The sequence below is a fragment of the Bos indicus genome, chromosome 18, assembly GCF_029378745.1.
Source record: "Bos indicus isolate NIAB-ARS_2022 breed Sahiwal x Tharparkar chromosome 18, NIAB-ARS_B.indTharparkar_mat_pri_1.0, whole genome shotgun sequence".
NCBI lineage: Eukaryota > Metazoa > Chordata > Mammalia > Artiodactyla > Bovidae > Bos > Bos indicus.
Window position 1 is genome coordinate 37,081,466 of NC_091777.1, and position 21,612 is coordinate 37,103,077.

The following is a 21,612-nucleotide window of genomic DNA, read 5'->3' on the forward strand; positions in this document are numbered from 1 at the left end:
GCTACCCACTCCAGTATTCTGGCCTGGAGAATTCTGTGGACTGTGTATAGTCCATGAGGTCGCAAAGAGCTGGACATGACTGAGCAACTTTCACTTCACTTGTCCACTCTAGCCTTCCTAAATCCTTCCTGTCCTTCAAGTGTCACTGAAAAGACATTTCACCCCTTCTTGGTTTTCTGGGTTAGGTTAAATCCTGCTTGTGCTGTGTCCTGAGCACCTCATACTTCACCCTTCCTGAAATACATTCTCCACAGTCAGCTCATTTGGGGGCTGGCACTCTGTCTTTTTGTTTGCCATGCATCCAAGAGCCTAGCCCAGGGCCTGCCACGTGAGGTTGGATAGAATTGAGGAGGCACATGAGTAAGGCTTGTGATACATGTTGGAAAACTGTACCACCAGTGTTTTATTTTTACTGAAATTTAATTCTGTGTCCACCAGGAAACTATATTTACTCAAACAGGGACATTCTTGTAACTGCCTCCCCTTTCTTAAATATTTGTGTTATGATTTTCTAGCTACAGAGCCGCTGACTGCATAATCTTATGACTTTACAGGATACATACCCTGAGTTATTTTCTCCATTTCTATCCTTGTAGATAGCCTGGAGAGGTCCATCTCTCCTTTTCTTTCTTTTTTTTTTTTTTTCATCTCTCCTTTTCTAAGTCTTGTCCAATCCCAGTTCCAAATCCACTTCCAGCTTGGGGTTACACGAACTGGGTTCCTGAGCTTTACTTGCTTCTTTACATTTCTGTGTTTGATTTGCCACATTGACCTTAGAGAGCCTTCTTCATTGCATGTGTCACTGTCTTCCACATCTACCATATCTTCCACAGGCAAGGGAGTTAGTGAATAAGGGGCATTTCCAAAGGACTAGGTGGGCTGTGGGTGTAGGTAGCAAGTGGGGATATAGGATGTGAGCCACCTATAGGTGTCTCTGATGCACTTGGAATTCATGGCGCATCATCGGAACTAAACAGAGAAATCGCAGCTCTGGTGGGTGTATGTGCCCCTTCTCTGGGAGGCCCAGTACTTGGTCTACTTCAAACGCTTTTCCACTAATGCCACTGGACCATAATCAGCAGAGATCTATTTTGGGGCCACTAAATGAGAACTCAGGAGGACAAGTGGCAGCATCATTGAGGATGTGACATGACATGCTGGATCCTTGAATGAATTAGACTTGGACCTTAAACTGTTCAGTATCCTGGTCTGACAAAATCTCCTTATGGTGGACTTTCCAGTACAGGGGAAGAGGCCTCTCATTCTGTCAGATCTTTGGTGACTGTGGCTGCTTTGTGATCCCAGCCTGCCTGCCTTATTTGCTTATTTTTGGCTGAGTTGGGTCTTCATTGCTGTGCAGGCTTTCTCTAGTTGCAACAAATGGGGGCTACTTTCTGGTTGCGGTACACAGGCTTCTTATTACGTTGGCTTCTCTTATAATGGAGCTCAGGCCCTAGATGTGCAGGCTCCCGTAATTTCAGCTCATGGGCTCAGTAGCCCCACAGCATGTGGGATCTCCCTGGACCAGGGATCGGACCAGGCATCAGACCGGTATCCCCTGCATTGCAGAGCAGATTCTTAACCATTGGACCACCAGAGAAGCTCCAGCCTATCTGCTTCTAACCGGGAGCCAAATTACCTGCCTCAAATCCTGACTGTTGGATTTGCTAGATGTGTAACCTTGAGCAAGTTACTTAACCATCTCTGTGCCTCTGTTTCCTCATCTGTCAAGCACAAATAACAGAGGTACCACATAGGGGTTGTATAAAAATTAAATGAATTAGTATTTCCAGCGCCCTTGGTGAGGGGGTCTGGCTTGTATGAGGGCTCAGTAAGTGTGAGCTACTTTTATTAACTTATCCATTCATTGCCCGCCTGCCTGAAATGCCTTTCCTTTTCTTCTATATCAAAAATCTCATTTTTTGTTTTCTCTTTTTTAAAGTTAATGTGTAACACATAAATTGCATAAATATTAAGGGAAAAGCTTGATGAGCTTTCTCATTTTTCAGAGTCCCACTATTATGTGGTTGTCCCAGCATCACTCTCTTCCTGACCACAAATACCCAAATCTCATCTAAGGAATCTGATTGGAGGAGTTTCAGGACTTCTTGCCCTCTCAATGGGCACCAGCAGGAGGCAGTGTGATATAGGGGAGAAGCCATGGTCAGCATGACCACTTAGTTGTGGTCAACTCTTTGAGACTTCATGAACTATAGTCCATGGAAGGGTAGCCATTCCCTTCTCCAGGGGATCTTCCCAAGGCAGGGGTTGAACCTAGGTCTCCCACATTGTAGGCAGATTCTTTACCAGCAGAGCCACCAGGGAAGCGCCATAGTTAGCATGTTAGGGACCAAATAGGCTTATCCTGGCCCTATGAAGTTACAGGCATACCTCAGAGATATATAGTGCAAGTTTAGTTCCAGGCCACTGCAATGAAGTGAGTCGCACGAATTACCTTCAATTTGTTAAAAAAAAAAACTCAACGTCTGTGACCCACAATAAAATGAGGTGTGCCTGTACTAGCTTGGCTAGGACCTTAACCTCTGGAAGCCTTGTTTTCCCAATCTTCTAAGGACACCAGACTACCAAATGGACCCTTTAGAGGGTTGTAGTGAAGAGGAAATGAGATAAGGCCTGTAAACAATGCCTGATACACTCCAGTTAAATTATCATAGTAATAGTAAAATTTTAACAAATACTAATACCCAGTGTCAGGGAGGGTGCTGTGAAATAAGCAGTTTCAGCCAGTGCTGGTGAGAGTAAATCAGTACAGCTTTTCCAGAGAGCAACTCAGAAAAAGAAAAAGGGAAAAAAAATGCAAAAGCCATACAAATTGCCTTGTTCAGAAATTTACTCTATGGAAATAATCATGAATGAGAGCACCAAGATTTAAGTACAAGGATTTTCATCACAACATTACTTGTTATGTAAAAAAAATCAGAACTCAAAAGATAATAAAATTGTTAACTAAGTCATTGTGTGTTCATAGTAAGGAATTTTTATTGGTAATAAAAATTGTACCTAACCATAAAATAATAATTTTGGACCCAAAGATTATTTTATGCTCAAGAGGTAATAAGAGAAAAAGGATAGAAACATATATGTGACAACAAATTTATGGAAATAATACTCATAAAAAATTTTTTGCATGTTTACTGTTTATCACTTACTATGCTAAGATGACTTAGATCTGCCATTTCATTTGATCTTAACCAAAATGCTGCAAAAGAGGTCTCATTTTGCCAGTGTTACTGTTGAGTGAACTGAGTCTCTAGGAGGTTGACTTGCCCAAGATACCATAATGAATATGTTTGAGTTAGATCTCAGATCAGATATGTTTGAATTTTTAAAAATATTTATTGATATGGCTGTGCCAAGTCTTAATTGCGGAACGAGGGATCTCTGTTGTGGCACATGGGATCTCTAGCTGCAGGAATCTTTAGTTGCCACATGAAGGAATCTTTGGGGCCTCCCAGGTGGCGCCAGTGGTAAAGAATCCACCTGCCAACACAGGAGACATACGAGATGCGGGTTCGATCCCTAAGTTGGGAAGATCCCCTAGAGGAAGAAATGGCAACCTGTTCCAGTATTCTTGCCTTGAAAATTCCATGGGCAGAGGAGCCTGCTGGGGTACAGTCCATGAGGTCCAAAGATTCAGACACGATCGAGGGGATCTTTAGTTGTGGCATGCAGGATCTAGTTTCCTGACCAGAGATTGAACCCAGGCCCTCTGCATCAGTAATGCCAAGTCTTAGCCAATGGACCACCAGGGAAATCCCCATATCTTTTTATTTTTAAATGGATGATGGTAGATATCAAATCACTACTGCATTTATATTTCATTGGATATATTTATGACAGTAATATAATAAATAGTTTTATTTTTAAATGTTAAGATCTGTAATGTGCAGAAGTTACATCTTTTGTATCTAGTTAACACATGATGAACCACTTCAGAAAATTCCCTTATGCCCCTTTCAAGCCAATCCGCATCCCCAATTGCTCTTTGGGTTTCAATGCCTTGGTTTTGTCTGTTCCTGAATTTCGTATAAACAGAATCATGTAGTATAATATACGCTCTCTGCTGGACTTCTTTTGTATCACCATGTTTTTGAGATTCATCCCTGTTGTTCCTTTTTATTGCTGAGTAATGTTCCGTTGTACAAAAATCCACAATTTGTTTATTCACTCTCCATAGATATTTGGGCTGTTTCCAATTTGAGAGTTACAAATAAGGCTGCTGTGAGCATTATTGTACAAGTTTAAAACATGTAAACAAGATGAAAAACTTTTAGATGTCCACTTATTTTTTAATTGGAGTAAAATTGCTTTATAATATTATGTTCCTTTCTGCTGTACAACAATGTCAATCAGCTCTGAGTATAATATATCTGCACCTCTTGAGCCTCCCTCCCAGATATCAACTTTAAAATTGACAAGGGGATACATATTCTTAGGCAGTAATTTCTTTTCTTTTTTTCTTGTGAAATATACATTCAAAGAATGCCTGTTTTCCAGTAAATCCATTTAACCATGCTGCCTAAGCTTAATAATGCAACAGTCTGTTGAGTACATGGTTGCTGCTAAGTCACTTCAGTTGTGTCCGATTCTGTGCGACCCCATAGACGGCAGCCCAGCGGCTCCCCCGATTATATGGTTACCTATTGCAAATATCTTCTCTCACTCTGTGCTTTATCTATTATTATACTCTTCAGAGAGTATACTTAAGAACCACTGGGTATCTTAATTTACGTATTAAGTATAATTTAATTTATCATTCTTATATCATGAGAGATGACAGGGCTTGTTAAAGAAATCCTTTCATTCATAAGTCATAAAGATATAGATAATATCATCTTCTAAAAAAACTGTAGATTTTTGCCTTTCACATTTAAGTCTTTATCCACCTGGATTTTATGTTTGTATCTGAAATGAAGAAAGGTCCAATTTCATTTTTTTCCATTAGGTATCCGGGGATCCTAGCGCTATTTTTTAAAAAGATCTTTTCCCACTCTTTGTAGTGCCTCCTTTGTTTTAAGTTAAACGTCCATAGAAGTGTGTCTGCTTCTAGGGATACGCCATTTTTCAAAATTGTTTGATGGCATTTGTTGTTGTTTAGTCACTAGGTTGTGTTTGACTCTTTTGTGACCCCATGACATGGGGTCACATGTCACCCCCTCTGGCGACTCAGGGACTGTTGCCAGCTAGACTCCTCTGTCTATGGGATTTCCCAGGCAAGAACACTGGATTGGTTTGTCATTTCCTTCTCCAAGGGACCGTCTCGACTCAGGGATCGAAACCGAAGTCTCCTGCATTGGCAGGCAGATTCTTTACTGCTGAGCCACCAGGGAAGCCCATGTGATGGCATTTACAAGCAGAAAAACTATGAAGACCACTCCATTAAACAAATTGTGTGGCTTTTATCTAGTCATTTAACTTCCCTGAGTTTCCTGCACTATTGGGGGAATATGATGGGGTCGCCCAGTAAAGCAACTAGAAGTTTTGACATAATAAACCTCAAGTGACAGTGGTAGCCATATATTTTTTTTCTTTCCATTGTTATATTTCCAGTGCTATGAAGTATGTGGAAACAAACCTGCTTGTGGCAGGAACTGCCAAAGGATGTGACATTTGGGTGGGTCACGAATGACGTGGAATCTGTCATCCTTTTTTATGACCCCGATCTGTTGGCTGTCCACAGTGCATTTCCCATGTGTGTTTCATCTGCATTCTATTTTATCTGCCTTAGAAGGGCCCAGAGGAAAAGGACTGTGCCCCACCCCACACATCACTTGTAGGGAACCCCAGTAGCAGTCGCCTAAGAGGACCTAGAACTGGACTGGCTCCGTGTTTGTCAGACACACAGACATGTCATCGAGGCCTCTTAAAGATTCTTGCCACTGTAGTGCTGCAGGATTCCTAAGTTTCACCCACATGCTGCTCCCTCCCCAAACCCCAGCCACCGGCCAACACAAGTACAGCCAACAGACTCACCCACTTAACCCAGCACCACCACCCATGGGAGTGGCGAAATCCATACCACACCCCCTGTACAGCTGTGCCTCTGGGAGAGGGAACACAGGGTCCTGCATACAGTAGGCACACGATAAGCATCAGGTGCATAACAAATGAGTAACCATGTTACAATCAGGATATAGGAGAGCACATTTCCATCTGCTGCAGTGTAGCAAGAAGTGGGTAAGGTGTTCCTGGTCCTGGGTATGCACTGGAATCACGGTGTTGTGGAGGGGCTATTCAATATATATATTCCTTCCACATACACACACACACACACAACTGAATTAGAACCGGAAAGGTATGTGCAGAAAGGAGTTATTTTAAATTAAATTCTCTGGGAGAATCTGAATTTTGATGCTCAGTCAGGGATGGGAATGATAGAATTATTAAACTCCTGAATCATTAAAAGTACCAAATTGGCCATCAATCAAAATTTAAGATTTGCTTGCCTTTGAACCTGTTCGTCTTCCTAGATTTTATCCTGTGCCCCAAAATACAGACACAAACATATTCAGGGCAGCATTTTTGAAACAGAAAAATAATTGAAACTAGAAAAATGTCAGTCATTCATTAAACAACTTTTATTGAGCTTTATTCTCATTATGAGAGACAGCACTAACAAGAAAATAATAAAATCCTTACTTTTATAGAGATTTATGTTTTATTCCATCAAAGAAGTACTGAATGAATAATTTGTGATACACCCAAGCAGTGAAATAAATATTATTGTAGGAACAAGGTTTGTCAATATATACTGCTTTGGAAAGGTGTTCAAGACAGTTCTTTTTTAAAAAAAATTGAGGTATAATTGAAATAACATTAGTTTGAATGTATTATTCAAAAATCAGTAAATTAAAGAAAAAAGAAAAACATGTTGCAAAACAGTGTGCATAGTATTGTCCAATTTGTGTGTAATACATATATACACATGTGCATATATATATACATAAGTAGAAAAAATGTGGAAGAATGTTCCCCCAAAATTGTTAATGACAAATATCATTGGGAAGTATGACTGCAGGGAAGCAGATTTCTAGTTTCTCTTTATACCCTTTCATGCTTTTTATTTAAGTTTTTATTTTGTATTGGGGTTCAGCTGATTAACAATGTGGTGACAGTTTCAGGTGAACAACTAAGGGACTCCGCCATGCATACACATGCATCCAGCCTCCCCCAGACTCCCCTCCCATCCTGCTGCCACAAACATGGAGCAGACAGAGCTCCATGTGCCATACGGTAGGTCCTTGTTGCTTATCCACTTTAAATACAGCGGTGTGTACATGTCCATCCCAAACTCTCTAACTGTCCCTTCCCCTCATCCTTTCATGCTGTTTAAACTTCTTAACCTAAAGAAACATTACTTTTATAATTTTTTTGGTTAAAAAAAATTCCCTATAACCTGCAAAACCTATGAGATTTTAAACTTCCAGCAGGGGGCAGCAATGATTCTCACGTATTTCTGATGTCAGCGTAAAACAGGATCAGTGTCCACAGATTTCCAATTCCAGGCCCCAAAACTATACTTGAATTACCAGATTACAAAAGAAACAAAAAGCAATATCAAAGAAACCTTAAAATTTTGTAGAAATTTGTGACAAATAATTCCTATAGGGCTCTTTCTTCCTTAACATCTGTGAGTGAGTCTACGCTGCCTTTTTCCCCTCTCTGAAGCTCGGTTTTCTCATCTCCTTTTAACAGAGAAGGCAATGGCACCCCACTCCAGTACTCTTGCCTGGAAAATCCCATGGACCGAGGAGCCTGTTAGGCTGCAGTCCATGGGGTCGCTAAGAGTCGGACACGACTGAGCGACTTCACTTTCACTTTTCACTTTCATGCATTGGAAGAGGAAATGGCAACCCACTCCAGTGTTCTTGCCTGGAGAATCCCAGGGATGGGGGAGCCTGGTGGGCTGCCGTCTATGGGGTCGCACAGAGTCGGACACGACTGAAGCGACTTAGCAGCAGCAGCAGCAACCTTCTGTTAACATCAGACAGTTTGACAAGCTAATCTTAAAAGATCTCTTCCCAGCTCTAAAACTCTATGACTTTAAGAATCTAAATCGGCATCAGGAAGAAACAAGCCCCAGTGCCCTCTGAAATTAATTGGCTTATCAAAGAATCTGCTTTATAGCTCTTAGCTGATCAGGATGAATTATTACTGGTTTATCTGTAGTGCAGATCAAAGAATACTTTTTGGGAGGGGGTGGGAGGGGAGGATGTTGGTATTTACTCACTCCACTGATGGAGAAAAAAGGAGAACTCTCCCACTCTATAAATGTTTAGCATGTGTGTAAAGGTCGTAGGTCTGGTGTTTAGAAATTACACACAGGCTTACGAAAGAATCTTCACTGGGTTGGCCAAATTAAACAGCAGGCAGTTGTAGAGAAATAAACACAAGTTAACATTTAACCATGAGTCCCTGTTCTTGCTGCTGGGTCTTTCTCAATAGGAGGGGCCAAGGAGAGTCAGTAGGCCCGCTAGCAAGACACTGAGCTCTTCTGGGAACACAGCCACCTACCACTTCTATAAAACACATACTTAATATATGTATTTAAATCCTGAATCATAAACTTTCCTAGCTATTTTTCATGTCCCAACAGCAGTGCCTTTTTTTTTTTAAGAATAATTCTTTATAAATTATAATTCTTTTAATTAGTTTTATTTAGTTTTTTGACTGTGCCGGATCTTAGTTGCAGCATGCGGGATCTTTGATCTTCATTGTGGCATGCAAACTCTTCAGATGACCTGTGAGATCTAGTTCCTCGACCAGGGTTTGAACCCAGTCTCCCTACCTTGGGAGCGTAGAGTCTTAGCCACTGAACCACCAGGGAAGTGCCTATAAATTGTAATTTAAATTTATTTTTCCTTTTAACATTTGCCTGAGATTACACCACTAAAATGTCTGAGTTAAGATTTAAGCCTGTGACTGTCAGGATCCAAGAGCCTTGACTGTGGTCCTCTATGAATGAGGATTTTCTCCTTCTACTTGTTCTCTGGAAGCTGTGAATGTCTGCAAGAATTGATGAGTATAAGGTGAATGATCACTTTGTCACAAAGCTCTGTCTTGCTTATGTATATTAAGCACTCATTGTGTGCTCATCTCCGGTAAGTGCTGGGGGTAAGGGTATCAAAGGATGAATTATTAGACTTGATCATTACACTTTAAGAAACTTCTAGTTTTTGGAGCTGACAAGTATATAAACATAACACGTGAAAAATAATAAGAAAACACAAATGAGGAAGAAGAAATCAAGGCAGCATAGCAGGATAGTTAAATCCATGGGCTGTGGAGTCCAGTTCTTAGCTGTGGGACCGTCTAAGCCTCATGTTTCTCTTTTGTAAAATGAGGAAAGCTTAGTGTTGGTAATTGCTGTGAGGGTTAAATGATTTAATATATTATTAAATGGCTTAAGATTGAACTTGGTAGGTGGAAACACTTATTAAAATGTATTGTTTGGTAAAGCTTAAGCACAGTGAGAATCAAACTTGCCAGCATATGTCTGGGGTGTTGACATCCCTTTCTTAAATTTTCCTGAGTTGCCCAACTCCAAGAGTCCCATTTCCTTGAGCTGTATTCTTTTCCCTGATGTAGTTGTCTTTTGATCCTACTGTAATGTCTCCAGAAAAGAATGATGTGGCAAAGGGACCCCAACCCCTGCTCACCAAAACTTGAGCTGCATCACAGAGAAGCTAAGACTGAGAATAGTCCTCAGGACAGGCAGATCAGGAAAATTAACCCAGGAGTATTTGTTAGAAAATGTCTAGGACCCACTCCCTGAGATTTTCGTTCTGCTTCAAGTCCAGTTTCAATACATACTTTACTAATATTTGAATTTAATTATTATCATAGGAAGGGTTTCACATGATTTTATCCTGCAAATCAACTCCCTTCCCAACCCTGCTTATTTATTGTTCTCTCCCAAACACTGACTCACCTCCTTCATCCTCAGTCAAGGGCACTGCTTTGATATGCTACAGTGGCTGCCCCCTTTCAGCCTTGGCATGAGTCTTGGCATGAGGATGGATGCGCTCTTTCATCTGAAACCCTCTGCCTTCTGACAGCTGTGCATAAGCTTACACATCTCCTCTCAAACCCACTAAAAACTCACCTCCTTCTGGAAGCCTTCCCTGCTTGAGTTCTTTACTTTTGTACTCCTGTCCTGTGCCACAGATGCAACTGGGGTTGTTGGGATGTAGACAGACAAGTGTCCTTGTGTCTCAATTGTGCGTCAAGTTATGGTTCTTCCCACTGAGGGCGGCGTGGGTTTGTGGAGAGGGCAGGGACTCTGGAATCTGGCATGAATTTGTACAGCAGCAGCACTCGTGAGTTCTCAAATTCATTCTGGCTGTCCTTTGTCACCTTGGGACTGCTGCTTTTTTTCTCCTGTGTGGTCATCTTCCATCCCTGCTTCTCAAGGCAGCTGTCCCCTCCTCGCTCCACTTTCCTTCTCTCCCTGAGTGGGCAGAGGGCCCTCTTCTAACTTCGCAAAGCACAGCTAAGACTGTCTGTGTGCCCCACCATTTCCTGTAGTGTCCTCCTCTGTCAAAGGGGGTTGATTACAGGTCCTTCCTCCCTGAATTTCTGTAAGAAAGCAGTGCCATGAGGCATGTTCACAGGATTTGGCATACAGCAGGTCATGGCAGTTACTTTAGACTGACTGGTTTGCTCCAAACCCATTTCAGCCCTGTCTTAGCTCACTTTCTGAACTTCAGGAGGCTGGAGGGATAAACCTGCATAACATGTCACAAACTCCCTTGCAGCTCCAGTTCTGTTTATGACTTGGATTCCATTTGTGTGAGTCTTTAGAACTAGGAGCTACGTGGAGGAAGAGGCAGGTGTGAAGCATCCATTTTGCTGAGGCCGTTTATGGCCAAGGCCTCGTGATTCTAGAACCAGCAGCTGTGGTGGCAGCTTAGCAGTTCTGAAGCTTCCGGACGGTGACAGAGGCTGTGGCTTGCTTGTCAACGAGTTCCACAGTATCATTTTGGGAGTGGTTCCTGGATGTTTAGCCTGGAGTCTGTTTCTTGACTTTCTTACCGATTCTGTGCGCTAAAGCCATACCCTTTAATAAGTCCCTTCGTGCTTAAATTAGCAAGAGAGAAACCTGCTGTCTGCAACCAAGAGAACTGATGGTTATGTTAAGTGTACAATAAACGTTAGCTGTTATTATCACTTTAAAACTGTGTCGAAAGCTTGGTAATGAGAGCACGTAATTACATTTCAGGAAAGGGAATTTTAAACTACCAACCAGATAAGACCATGTAAAATGATTTCTACAGTAGTGCTGTCCCAAAGACAGCTCTGTGTCATCATCTTTGATGATGGGGATGTTCTATGTTCGCATCCAGTATTGTAGCCACTAGTTATACGGGCTATTGAACACTTGAAATGTAGCCACTATGACTAAGAAACTGAATTTTTAATTTGATTTAATTTTTAATTCACTTATATTTAGCAACGACATGCAGATGGTGGCTACTGTGTTGGACAGCACAGTCCTTAAGTGTCTCAGCCTTACCTTCCAGAAGGGTCTGGACAACCTTCTCTGTCTCTAGCCAAGAAACTTCTTCATTGGTTCCTCAGTCCCCAGTCTCAAGCCACATGTTGATGATCTACAGAGGTGCAACATTCCCCAACAGTGATAACTTTGATACAAGTTTAGGGTCTCATTGTCCTCAGGTTTCATTCCAGGATTGCAAATTGGCTTTTTTTGTTTTTTTAATATTTATTTGTTTATTTGACCATGCTGGGTCTTTAGTTGCAGTATGTGGGATCTAGTTCCCCAACCAGGGATCGAAGCCCAGGCCTCCTACTGGGAGTGCAGAGTTTTAGCCACTGAGCCACCGGGGAAGTCCCACAAATTGGCTTTTTATTTACAAAACCCAAAAGTTTATGGAAGTGCTTTTGCTAAAATGCAGTCCGTATTGAAAGGGAAATTTCACCTTTCACTTAGAGAAAGAAAACCATTTATTATGTTCAATGTATGTATATATTTTCCATAACATCTAGGTATTGAGTTTTCAAAAATATTGGAGTCCTTTATCAGTTAGACAAGTGGTTCTCATACTTTGCTGAGTATTAGAATCATTGTAAGAAAGTAATACTTGCCAGCCACACTCCAGACCAATTAAATTAGCATTGTAGGAAATGATTAAAGAGAACCAAAATTTTATCTCCAACAATCTACTTTTTTCAAAATTAGATTCCTATGTTAACTACTAATTAAAAGTTAATAAAAATATAAGAAAAATAATGATAGGATTTTTTAAAGGGGTAATTTATTGTGAGTTAAGATAATTATAGACCTGTTATTCAAAGCCAAACTTTTTTTCCCATTTTGGTTGACTGGAGACCACACAGAGATCGTAGTCACAGAGCCATCATGCAATAATTCTGGGAAGCTTCTGGAACACAAACATTCACAAAGAGTACAGATTTCAGGGACTTCCCTGATGGTCCAGTGGCTAAGACTCCACACTCCCAATGCAGGGGGCGTGGGTGGCTTCCCTGGTGGCCCAGAGGTTAAAGCGTCTGCCTGCAATGTAGGAGACCTGGGTTCAATCCCTGGGTTGGGAAGATCCCCAGGAGAAGGAAATGGCAACCCACTCCAGTATTCTTTCCTGGAGAATCCCATGGACGGAGGAGCCTGGGGGGCTACAGTCCATGGGGTCGCAAAGAGTCGGACACGGCTATGCAACTTCACTTTCACTTTTTCAGGGAACTAGATCCTATATCCTGTAACTAAGACCTGGCACAGCCAAGTAAATATTAAGAAAAAGAAAAAAGATAACAGAGTTCAGTCAGGCTCCTCTTACAGATTGCCACTTTCACATGAATAAACCCAATCAATAATCCTATAGACCTTCCTTCCCATACAACCAAACATATGGAGAACTCAAAGGAAGCTGAGAAAAAAGATGAGGTCCAAATTCAGTGTTAGAAGGTCTCCCTCGCTCTTTTTTTTTTTTTTTTTAGATGGTCCTGTTATTATGCTCCCATCCCTCCACCTGCCCACACACAGATGTTCCCTGTGAAAGAACTTGGCCCTATGCAGTTCATTCCAGAATGGGATGGTCCCAGAAAGTTTAAAGAAAGGAACTTGCATTTCCTGAGATGACTTGCTCTTGACATTAATTCATATTTAGGAAGGAGCTTCCTAAGCCTTTTATAAATACCCGTGAAACATAAGTGACTCAAGATTGATTTTATTTCCTTCTGTCCCCCTGATGGTTCTTTAATCTTCCTGGAGTGATGCTATAACTTTGGTTCATGACAGCAGTGAGTGACAGCCTGGAGCTAGCCCTTTCCTCCAGCCCTGATTCAAAAGCAGTTGGGCGTTTCCCACAACTTGAGGGCCCAGGTGCTTGGAACTACTGCCAAGAACTTCTTCCAACTTAAAAGAAAAAAATTGTAATTATATCCATTAGTTCTGGGTTAGGTAACATTCAAAATTTTAAAATTCAGAGGGTATGAAGAACACAAAGTGGTATTTATTCCTCTGTCCATGTGCCCCAGCTTCCCAGTTCTCTTCCCCAGTGCTACCAGTTGGAGTATCTTCTTCAAGATAGAGATTTTATGCGTATTTTTAAAAAACACATTGGGAATCCCTTCGTGGTCCAGTGGTTAGGGCTCAGAGCCCTCACTGCCCGGACCCAGGTTCACTCTTTGGTCAGGGAACTAAGATCATGCAAGCCTCGAGGCATTGCATTATTTATTTAAAAATAAAAAATAAAAGAATGCGTTTATGTTTTCTTTTCCCTTTTTCCCCCTACCTTTTGGCTGTGCCTTGCAGCATGCAGGATCTTAGTTACCCAAGCAATCAAACCCGCGCCCCCTACAGGGGAAGCATGGAGGCTTAATCACTGGACCACCAGGGTTAAGTTCCTCTTCCCCGCTTTTATTCTTTTATTTTATATTAATGATAGCACACCCTACAAATACATTTCTCATCTGTCTGTTTTTCCTTCTACTCCTGCCACTAGAATGGATGCAGCACGAGGAGAGGGACTTTAATGCTATAGTGTTATATCCTCAGCGTGTAGAATGGCACCTGGTATACTGTAGTTTCTTCATAAATGTTCATTGAATAAAGTGAATGAACACACTGTTCCACTTCTTGCCCTTAGGAAATCATCTCATTTCTGTCCATAAGGAACCTTCTCACTTATTTTCATGACTGGATAGGGTTCCATTTCTGGACTCATTATTATTTATTTAATCAGATCCCTACTGATGGACATTAGTTTGTTTCTAATCCTCAGCTATGAAATATAGTCCTGGCATTCATATTCTTATACAGACATCATGTTGTACTTGCGTGAGTATATTTAAATGTAAGAGAAACTCCTAAATGTAAAAGAGCTAGGTCAAGGATAAGCTTTGAGTTACATTTTGCCAGCTTCTTTTTAATCAGAAGCACCTTGCCACGTCTAAATAGTTCTACTGTGGTCCATGGCAGTTGATGTAAGCCTGTTCTAAGAAAATCCATCATTAATGAAATTTTTTTGGTTAGGCCCGAATTTATGACTTCCACTTACTCCTGCAAACCCAACAGAAAACCATCACCCAGGTGGGAGCTGTTGGAACAACACAGATGTATTTCAAAAACACAATGTAGAAAGACAAGTGCACACTGCATGATTCCAAGAAGAAACGAGACAAATATAGGTAACAGAAATCAGAACAGCGGCCGCCCCAGGTTTGGGGGGCAGAGACTGGAAAAGGGATACTAGGCACCTTTCTGAAGAGAAGGAAACATTATATCTTAATTTGGGTGGTGGGTTACATGAGTGTTTGCAGTTGTCAAAACTCACTGACCCACATTATAATGTAGATATTTGATTTTTGTAAAACATGCCTCAATTTTAAAAACTTGAAAAAAAAATTTGAAAGAACTGGAGTTTGAGGGTATAACATGTTACTCCCTGCAGATCCCAGTCATGCTGGCCTTTTTCCATTCCCCACGTGCACTGTGCTTTTTCTCACCTGTCAGCATGCATGTATGCTGTTCCCACTGCCTGAAACACTCCTTCCTTTTTACCAACATATAACCACACCCATTCACCCATACACACACACATGCACACGCACATCTGTCTTTTTATAATTCACAGTGCATCAAAAATATAAAATATAAAAAAATATATAAAATAGTTCCCTCTTACACATGGGGTGTATGTTCTAAGACCCTCAGTGGATGCCTGTAACCTCGGAGAGTACCACACTCCATATATACTATGTTTTCCCCTATACATACATACTTTTGTTGTTCAGTCGCTAATTCATGTCTGACTTTTTGTGACTCCCATGTGCTGCAGCATGCCAGGCTTCCCTGTCCTTCAGTATCTCCCAGAGTTTGCTTATCCGTTGACTCGTTGATGCCATCCAACCATCTCATCCTCTGTCGTCCCCTTCTCCTCCCACCTTCAGTCTTTCCCAGCATTAGGGTCTTTCCCAATGAGTTGGCTCTTTACATCAGATATCTAAAGTATTGGAGCTTCAGCATCAGTCCTTCCAATGAATATTCAGGGTGATAAAATTTAATTTCTAAATTAGGCACAGTAAGAGAATATCCAAATTGCCAGCATCACTACTCTTGAGCCTTGGGGATGTTACTAAGTAAAATAAGATTTATCTGAACACTGTGATATGATGGCAGTCTGATAACCTAATAGAATCCTAAGTGACTATCGAGTTAGCATATATATTGTGGATACTTGTCACAGCCCTGTTGGGATGAAGCAGGATGGCACGAGATATCATCAAGCTACTCAGAATGGTGCACAATTTAAAACTTATAAGTTGCTTACTTCTGGAATTTTCCATATATTATTGAACCTTGGTTGACTGTGGGTGACAGAAATGGTAGAAAGCAAAACCGTGGGGAAGGGGTGGGATTAGATAGAAAATGGCTGGAATGATACATTTCTGTATGAATTATTTTGTAACCTGTATGAATTGCCTTATAAAACTCAGGCATAAGAAAATGTACATTTCTCAATTTGGGGGAGACTTGAACTTAAAGGTGATGGTGGGTGACACAATGTTGCTCTTTTTTGGCCACACTGCCAACTTGGCCACCTGAGCCAAGAAATATCTGGAGTTGAGAAAATTCAGAAAAATTAAATGGTCTTTGGTCCACATGGTGGTCCCTGAGATGCTCATTGTTCTGTGTGGTTTACTTGAAGGCGAAAGGCTCAGCATAGTGTCAAGCTCAATCATCAGGAGCCTCTTGGAGGGTCCCAAGACCTAGGAGGTGTTTAGCACTCAGTCTTCCTAAGGCTGCCAGCCATCCCCATCCTGCCTCCTTCTGGGGTTCCATGTGGGGCTGAGGAACGAGCCTCTGTTGTTCTGGAGCTTGCCTTCCTCTCAACCCCCAATGGGTTTGCACTTCAGAAAACTGTCCTGCAGAGAATGGCAGCAGATAGAGTGGCTTTGGGGAGACCCCTTAAAGCTGGTAAATACCCATGTTGGAGTCAGCCTCAGCTTTCATTAAATAGCAAATGGGAAAACTGGAAAAGGAGAAGGAACTTTTTTTTTAAGCTTCTAAGGATTTTGCAAACAATTGAAGTAATTAAAAGTTCTCAGAAGTAGCCGATGGTGCCCTTTTCACCGAGGGAATGTGGGCCAAGCATGATATATTAAAAGAGAGGGAGCTGCTCTATTGAAGTTAAAAATAATCTTCTGTCACATGGCTAATTTGTTGGAATGCAGCAATTAAAGGGCTCTGGGCAGAGCGAGAGCTGGAAGCAGCTGGGGAGCTTGCAGGCAGAGTGCACGCCCTGGGGACTGTTGTTTGCAGAGAGAGAAAACACTGTCACAGCTGACTTAGGGCACCTTATCAGAAAGCCCACAAAGGAGCCAGGAAGAAGGAAAAGTGGGGTTGATTTTAGACCTGTGACCTGTGGGTTTATCAGACAGTGTAGGGATGGGTCAGGACTTGTCACCTGTGCTCTGGGATGGTGATTCACTCAGCAAGGATGAAGGCTTTCCAGTTTCCCCTGCACTTTGAAAAAGCATGCCTTTGAATCCATTTCAAAGGAACACATAACCCGAAGGAGCCCTTTGATCCTAAATCCATGGGAAAAACCAATCTATATGATCTTGAAGGGCAAAGCTCAGGCCAAGAATATAAATCCTAGATTGGGGAGTTGTGTTTTAAAAGTTTTTGTTTTTGTTTTCCTGAAATTGTGAGTTGAAAGAGGTTTTTTGTTTGTTTTCACTTTTTGGCTGCCCTGGGTGGCATGTGGGAATCTTAGGGGGAGCAGGGAGCAGACCCATGCCCCTTGCTGGACCACCAGGGAAGTCCCAAAAGAGCTTTAAGAAAACGGTTATCTATCTGGTATAATATGAGTTTTCCAGGTGAGGCAACATGCGCAGAGAGGCTGATTTGCCCACTGTCACTCAACAAGCAAGAGACAGAGGCTAGGTTCTAATTCAGGTGTTTAACTTGAGAAGAGGACGTGATGGTTAGGAAGTGCAGGGTTCACATGACCATGATGTAGAGTCCTGGCTCCAGGGTTGTGGAACCCTCTCACAGGTGCCTAACCCATCTCATCTCAGTGTTAGTGTATGTAGAGTAGGAATAACAATAGTACCTACCACCTAGAATTGTTACAATGCATGTGAAGTGCCTAATGTCTCTCTTGATTAAATGCTAAATAAAGTGTTAGCTGTTATTTTTCCATGGTTTTTTCTACACTGCCCTGCATCCTAGCACCATCTTGCAAGTTAACTTGCCCACACATCCTCTTCTTTTTGGTTGGGGTTGTCTTCCTTTTCTTTCTACCTCCAATTCTCATTCATTACATATAAAGGAAAAGAGAATCAGTCACTTTCTCCTAGCATTTTGTGCATTCCAGCACACCCATATTACTTGTCTTCTCTCAAGCTATAGGCCCTCCAGTCTGTGTGTCCAGGTTGCTGGCAAGCAGAAATGGCACCAACATGAAGAAGCAAGTATTGCTGCCCCAATGCAGTAACCAGAGCTATCTGAATCTTTTAGAATACTTGATCAATTTTCAAGTTTATAAAGGGCACCATGAAGGGGCTCTGAATGTCCGATGGATGTTTGGGCTTCACAGCCTAAGCACCCTTGGAAAGTGGAGGCCAAATTCTGTGTGTGCGCATACATTGCAAGGAACGGACAACCTACCTGACTCTAGCTTGAGCCAGAAATGGGCAAGTTTAGTGGCTCATGTAACCACAAGACTAGACAGATTTCATTTCTGACTAGATCCTAGGGTCAACAACGTCCCCAGGGCACCTTTCTGTTTTGTTGGGCTCTATTCTTTAGATTCTTGCTACTTTTGCAGACAAAATAGCTGTGGAGAGCTCTGAGGTTTACTCTTTTTCCAAATCCAGTATTCATATTAAGCAGTCTTCCTGCCTTTAGTCCTGTTTCCTGATTGGGTACCTTAGATCAAGTGTCTCTTCCTGAAACAGTAGGGCCAGGGAAATGAGCTTCTCTAATTGGACAGATTGGATCACATGCCCCAACAGCATCTGATTAGCAGCCCTTGCTAGCTTTGCATACACTACAGCAGGAACAGTTCCTCCTGGGAAGATGGGGTACAGAGACCAGAAGAAAGGGAAAGGCAGATAGAAACCATTAATACCAAAGCCACGGGCACTTACGTGCACTTTTTGAGGGGGTGGTTTATAGCTTGCTTCATATCTTCCCAATGTTCTATAATCCAAGAAATAGTAAAACTTTGGGAGAGGAAAATGCTTTTTCCCCACTCTAGATATTTCCTTCCTGTAGAGGGTCATCAATTAGCGTTAACGCTCACAGCTCCTCTCCATGTCTTCCTTCTCCTGCACTTAGGGAAGAAGGAGTATTAGGAGAAGCTGGATATGAGTCTCCCAGTGTCGTCCTCTTCCTGGGCTCTCAGGGTCCAGATGCTGGGAAGCAGCATTCCTCCACCCACGGAGGGCACCCTGGTCCAGTGTTTCCTGGGACTGTGGGAAAGTCTATTTAATTAGAATTCAAGAAAGCCTACCGGGCACACATGATCAGCCACGTCTCTTAACATATAGCCTTATCAGAAGATAATTCATCTCCTGACCACCCAGACCCCCAGCTGATTCAGAGACTGAATAGGGAAGGGGTGTCCTTTTTGTTGAGCCCCTTCTCAAAAGTCAACAAGAACCATCCACTTCGGTTATTAGGGACCCACAGATTTCATCCTTTCATGCTCCCCTTCCTGGCCGGGTCCCCCACAGGAGAAGCTGTCCGCAGAGACAGTGGAGTGCTGGGAGCAGGCTCAGAGGGTGACCACAAAAATGATAAGAGGCAAGGAAGCTAGATTTACAACAGCAGGTTGTAAACTGGGATTATTTCACATGGGCGGGTCGGGGGGAAAGCCAGTGGAGGGGTGATTCAGGAGTAACTTGGACCTTCCCAGGCAGTCCAGTGGTTAAGACTCCATGCTTCCAATGCAGGGGATGTGGGCCTGATCCCTGGTCAGGGAACTAGGATCCTGCATGCTGCATAACGTGGCCAAAAAGTAAAAATTTTAAAAATAAAATAAAAAACACGGGTTAAAAAAATAGTAAAAATAGTAGCCTTGACCAAAACCGTACTGAGGGTGTGGCTTCGCTGGTATTTTTCCACAACCTCACCCTGACCCTGAGTGTGGTCACATGTGTGTCTCTCACCTCTCCCATCCCACTAGGGTCCTTCCAAGCCCACCTCTTTGAAAATAAATTGTTCCAATTCCACAGAGGTGCGGGAAGCTGGGGCACACAAATCAACTTAAAAAATAACACTATAATTTCTTTTTGATTACAGAAATAATATGCAGTCTGTAAAAAGAATGGAAAAAGATACATAAAAGTATAAAGATGAAAACTAAAATCCACTCTAAGCCCTCAACCCTAAGATAGCTATCGTTAGGATTTTGGTCTGTTACTGTCCACCCTTCTTTCTATACATATTTTTTAATGTATTCTTCATTTCTTTTAAAAAAGATTATAAAAATATTTCAAACAAAATAGCAGCATGTAGTGTAAAAGAGGAAAATATTATGCTATTTCTTATAATATTATTTCTCTTAGTATTATGATCTATGTATACTATTAAGTGAATATTTTCTATTGCTCACTGCTTCCTTTTCCCTCTCGTGGCCTCAGCAAAGGTTGACACTGTGGCCCTCAGCTGAGAGGAAAGTGCGAGTGTCATCACACTAGAGACAGGGAACTGTGACTTCACCACAGCCACACCCAACCCCTGCCGTGTGGCCAGGATCCCAGGGGACACATACAATTTCCTAACGTAATAGATACCTCTGTGAGAAAAGCGAGTGAAGAAGGTGGCTTCCATAAGCCAGGGTTCTTGACCTTCCTTCTCTATTCTGAAATACCCATCACATCTGCCATAGTTGCCTCCAGAGCCCCAGGATTTTGATTCTGATTCTGGGAGCATATAGCTGCAAATGAACAAAGAGCTGAGGGAAAGTTCTTTATCAGCAGGAGAATTATTTTATTCCATGTGTTTCCTTACATGAGTTGGGACAATAAGGGAAAAGAATGAGAAGAAATAAAAGGCTAGTTACTCAGGCTACTTTTAATGAATCACAACCCACCCTCCAACAGTGTCATTACCCATCCCCAGTCAGGAAAGGCTTGAGTTTTCTCCATGCCAAGAAAAACAGAGGGCAGGAAGAAACAAATTATGACCTTGTTTGTGTTTTGTTTCTTAACTATTTGATTTATAGGCCCAGATCCAATGATTATGGATGAAAGAAAATATCCCCATGTCCCAAAGCTAACCTGAACTTAACCGGGGTGGATCTCACGTCCACTGCTCAAAGTTAGCACGAAGTTAAATGCTTTAAGAATGCCTCAGGGTTTGAGGCTGCCTGAGCAGCCCAGTAGCAAAGCCAGATTCCTTTCCCATCGCCCCAATTCAGATGAGTACTATGAAGAATTTAAAAATACTAAGTATTGGTGAGAATGTGGAAAAATTGGAGCCCTTGTGCACTATTGATAGGAATAGGAATGTAAAATGGTATAGCTGCTATATGGAAAATAGTATAGCAGTTTCTCAAAAACTTAAAAATAGAATTACCATATGATCCAGCAATTTCATTTCCAGGTACTCAAAAGATTTAAAATCAGGGTCTCAAAGAAATGCCTTATACCTAAATATTATTATTTTTGGTTGGTCTTTTGTTTGCCCAACCATTATTTCTTGTTCTGGGAGGCAGCGACTAATACATTTGCCTTTAAATCTATCAAATGCACCCCCCGCCCCCCATAGCTGCCTCGTACTTGGAGGAATTCTGAATTAAGCAAAATGAGGGTAAAGTTTTTGAGCTGGCCCTTCAGAGAGCCACCAGACTGGTTGAAATGAACAGCCACAATTTTTGAAGAATGAGATCACTGCTACTACCTCCAGGACTAGGAACTTGTGCTAGGAATGGGGACTGCCATGGTCAAAGCTTTCTGCCGAACTGGAGAGCAGGGGATGGAGACAGGGCAAGTTAAAACATCACAGAGTTCTCTGACTGAGATTCATCTGTTTTTTTTTTTTTTTCCTTGATTAAGTGTTCACCTGGTTGTTGTAATTTTTTGCTTAGTTTCCAGAATGCC

The 21,612-nt window shown here is 41.9% G+C and overlaps 1 protein-coding gene and 1 long non-coding RNA gene across 2 annotated transcripts in view; one reads left to right on the forward strand and one right to left on the reverse strand.

The window, feature by feature from the left end:
• NIP7 (nucleolar pre-rRNA processing protein NIP7) overlaps window positions 1-21,612 on the forward strand; it is a 66,886-nt gene that overhangs the window by 35,376 nt on the left and 9,898 nt on the right. The gene's annotated exons all lie outside the window — the stretch shown is intronic.
• LOC139177088 (uncharacterized) lies at window positions 13,006-20,176 on the reverse strand. Its single transcript, XR_011561510.1, has 3 exons — window positions 20,124-20,176; window positions 18,655-18,834; window positions 13,006-13,411 (listed from the first exon to the last, which is right to left on the reverse strand). It is a non-coding gene; the product is annotated as an uncharacterized lncRNA (long non-coding RNA).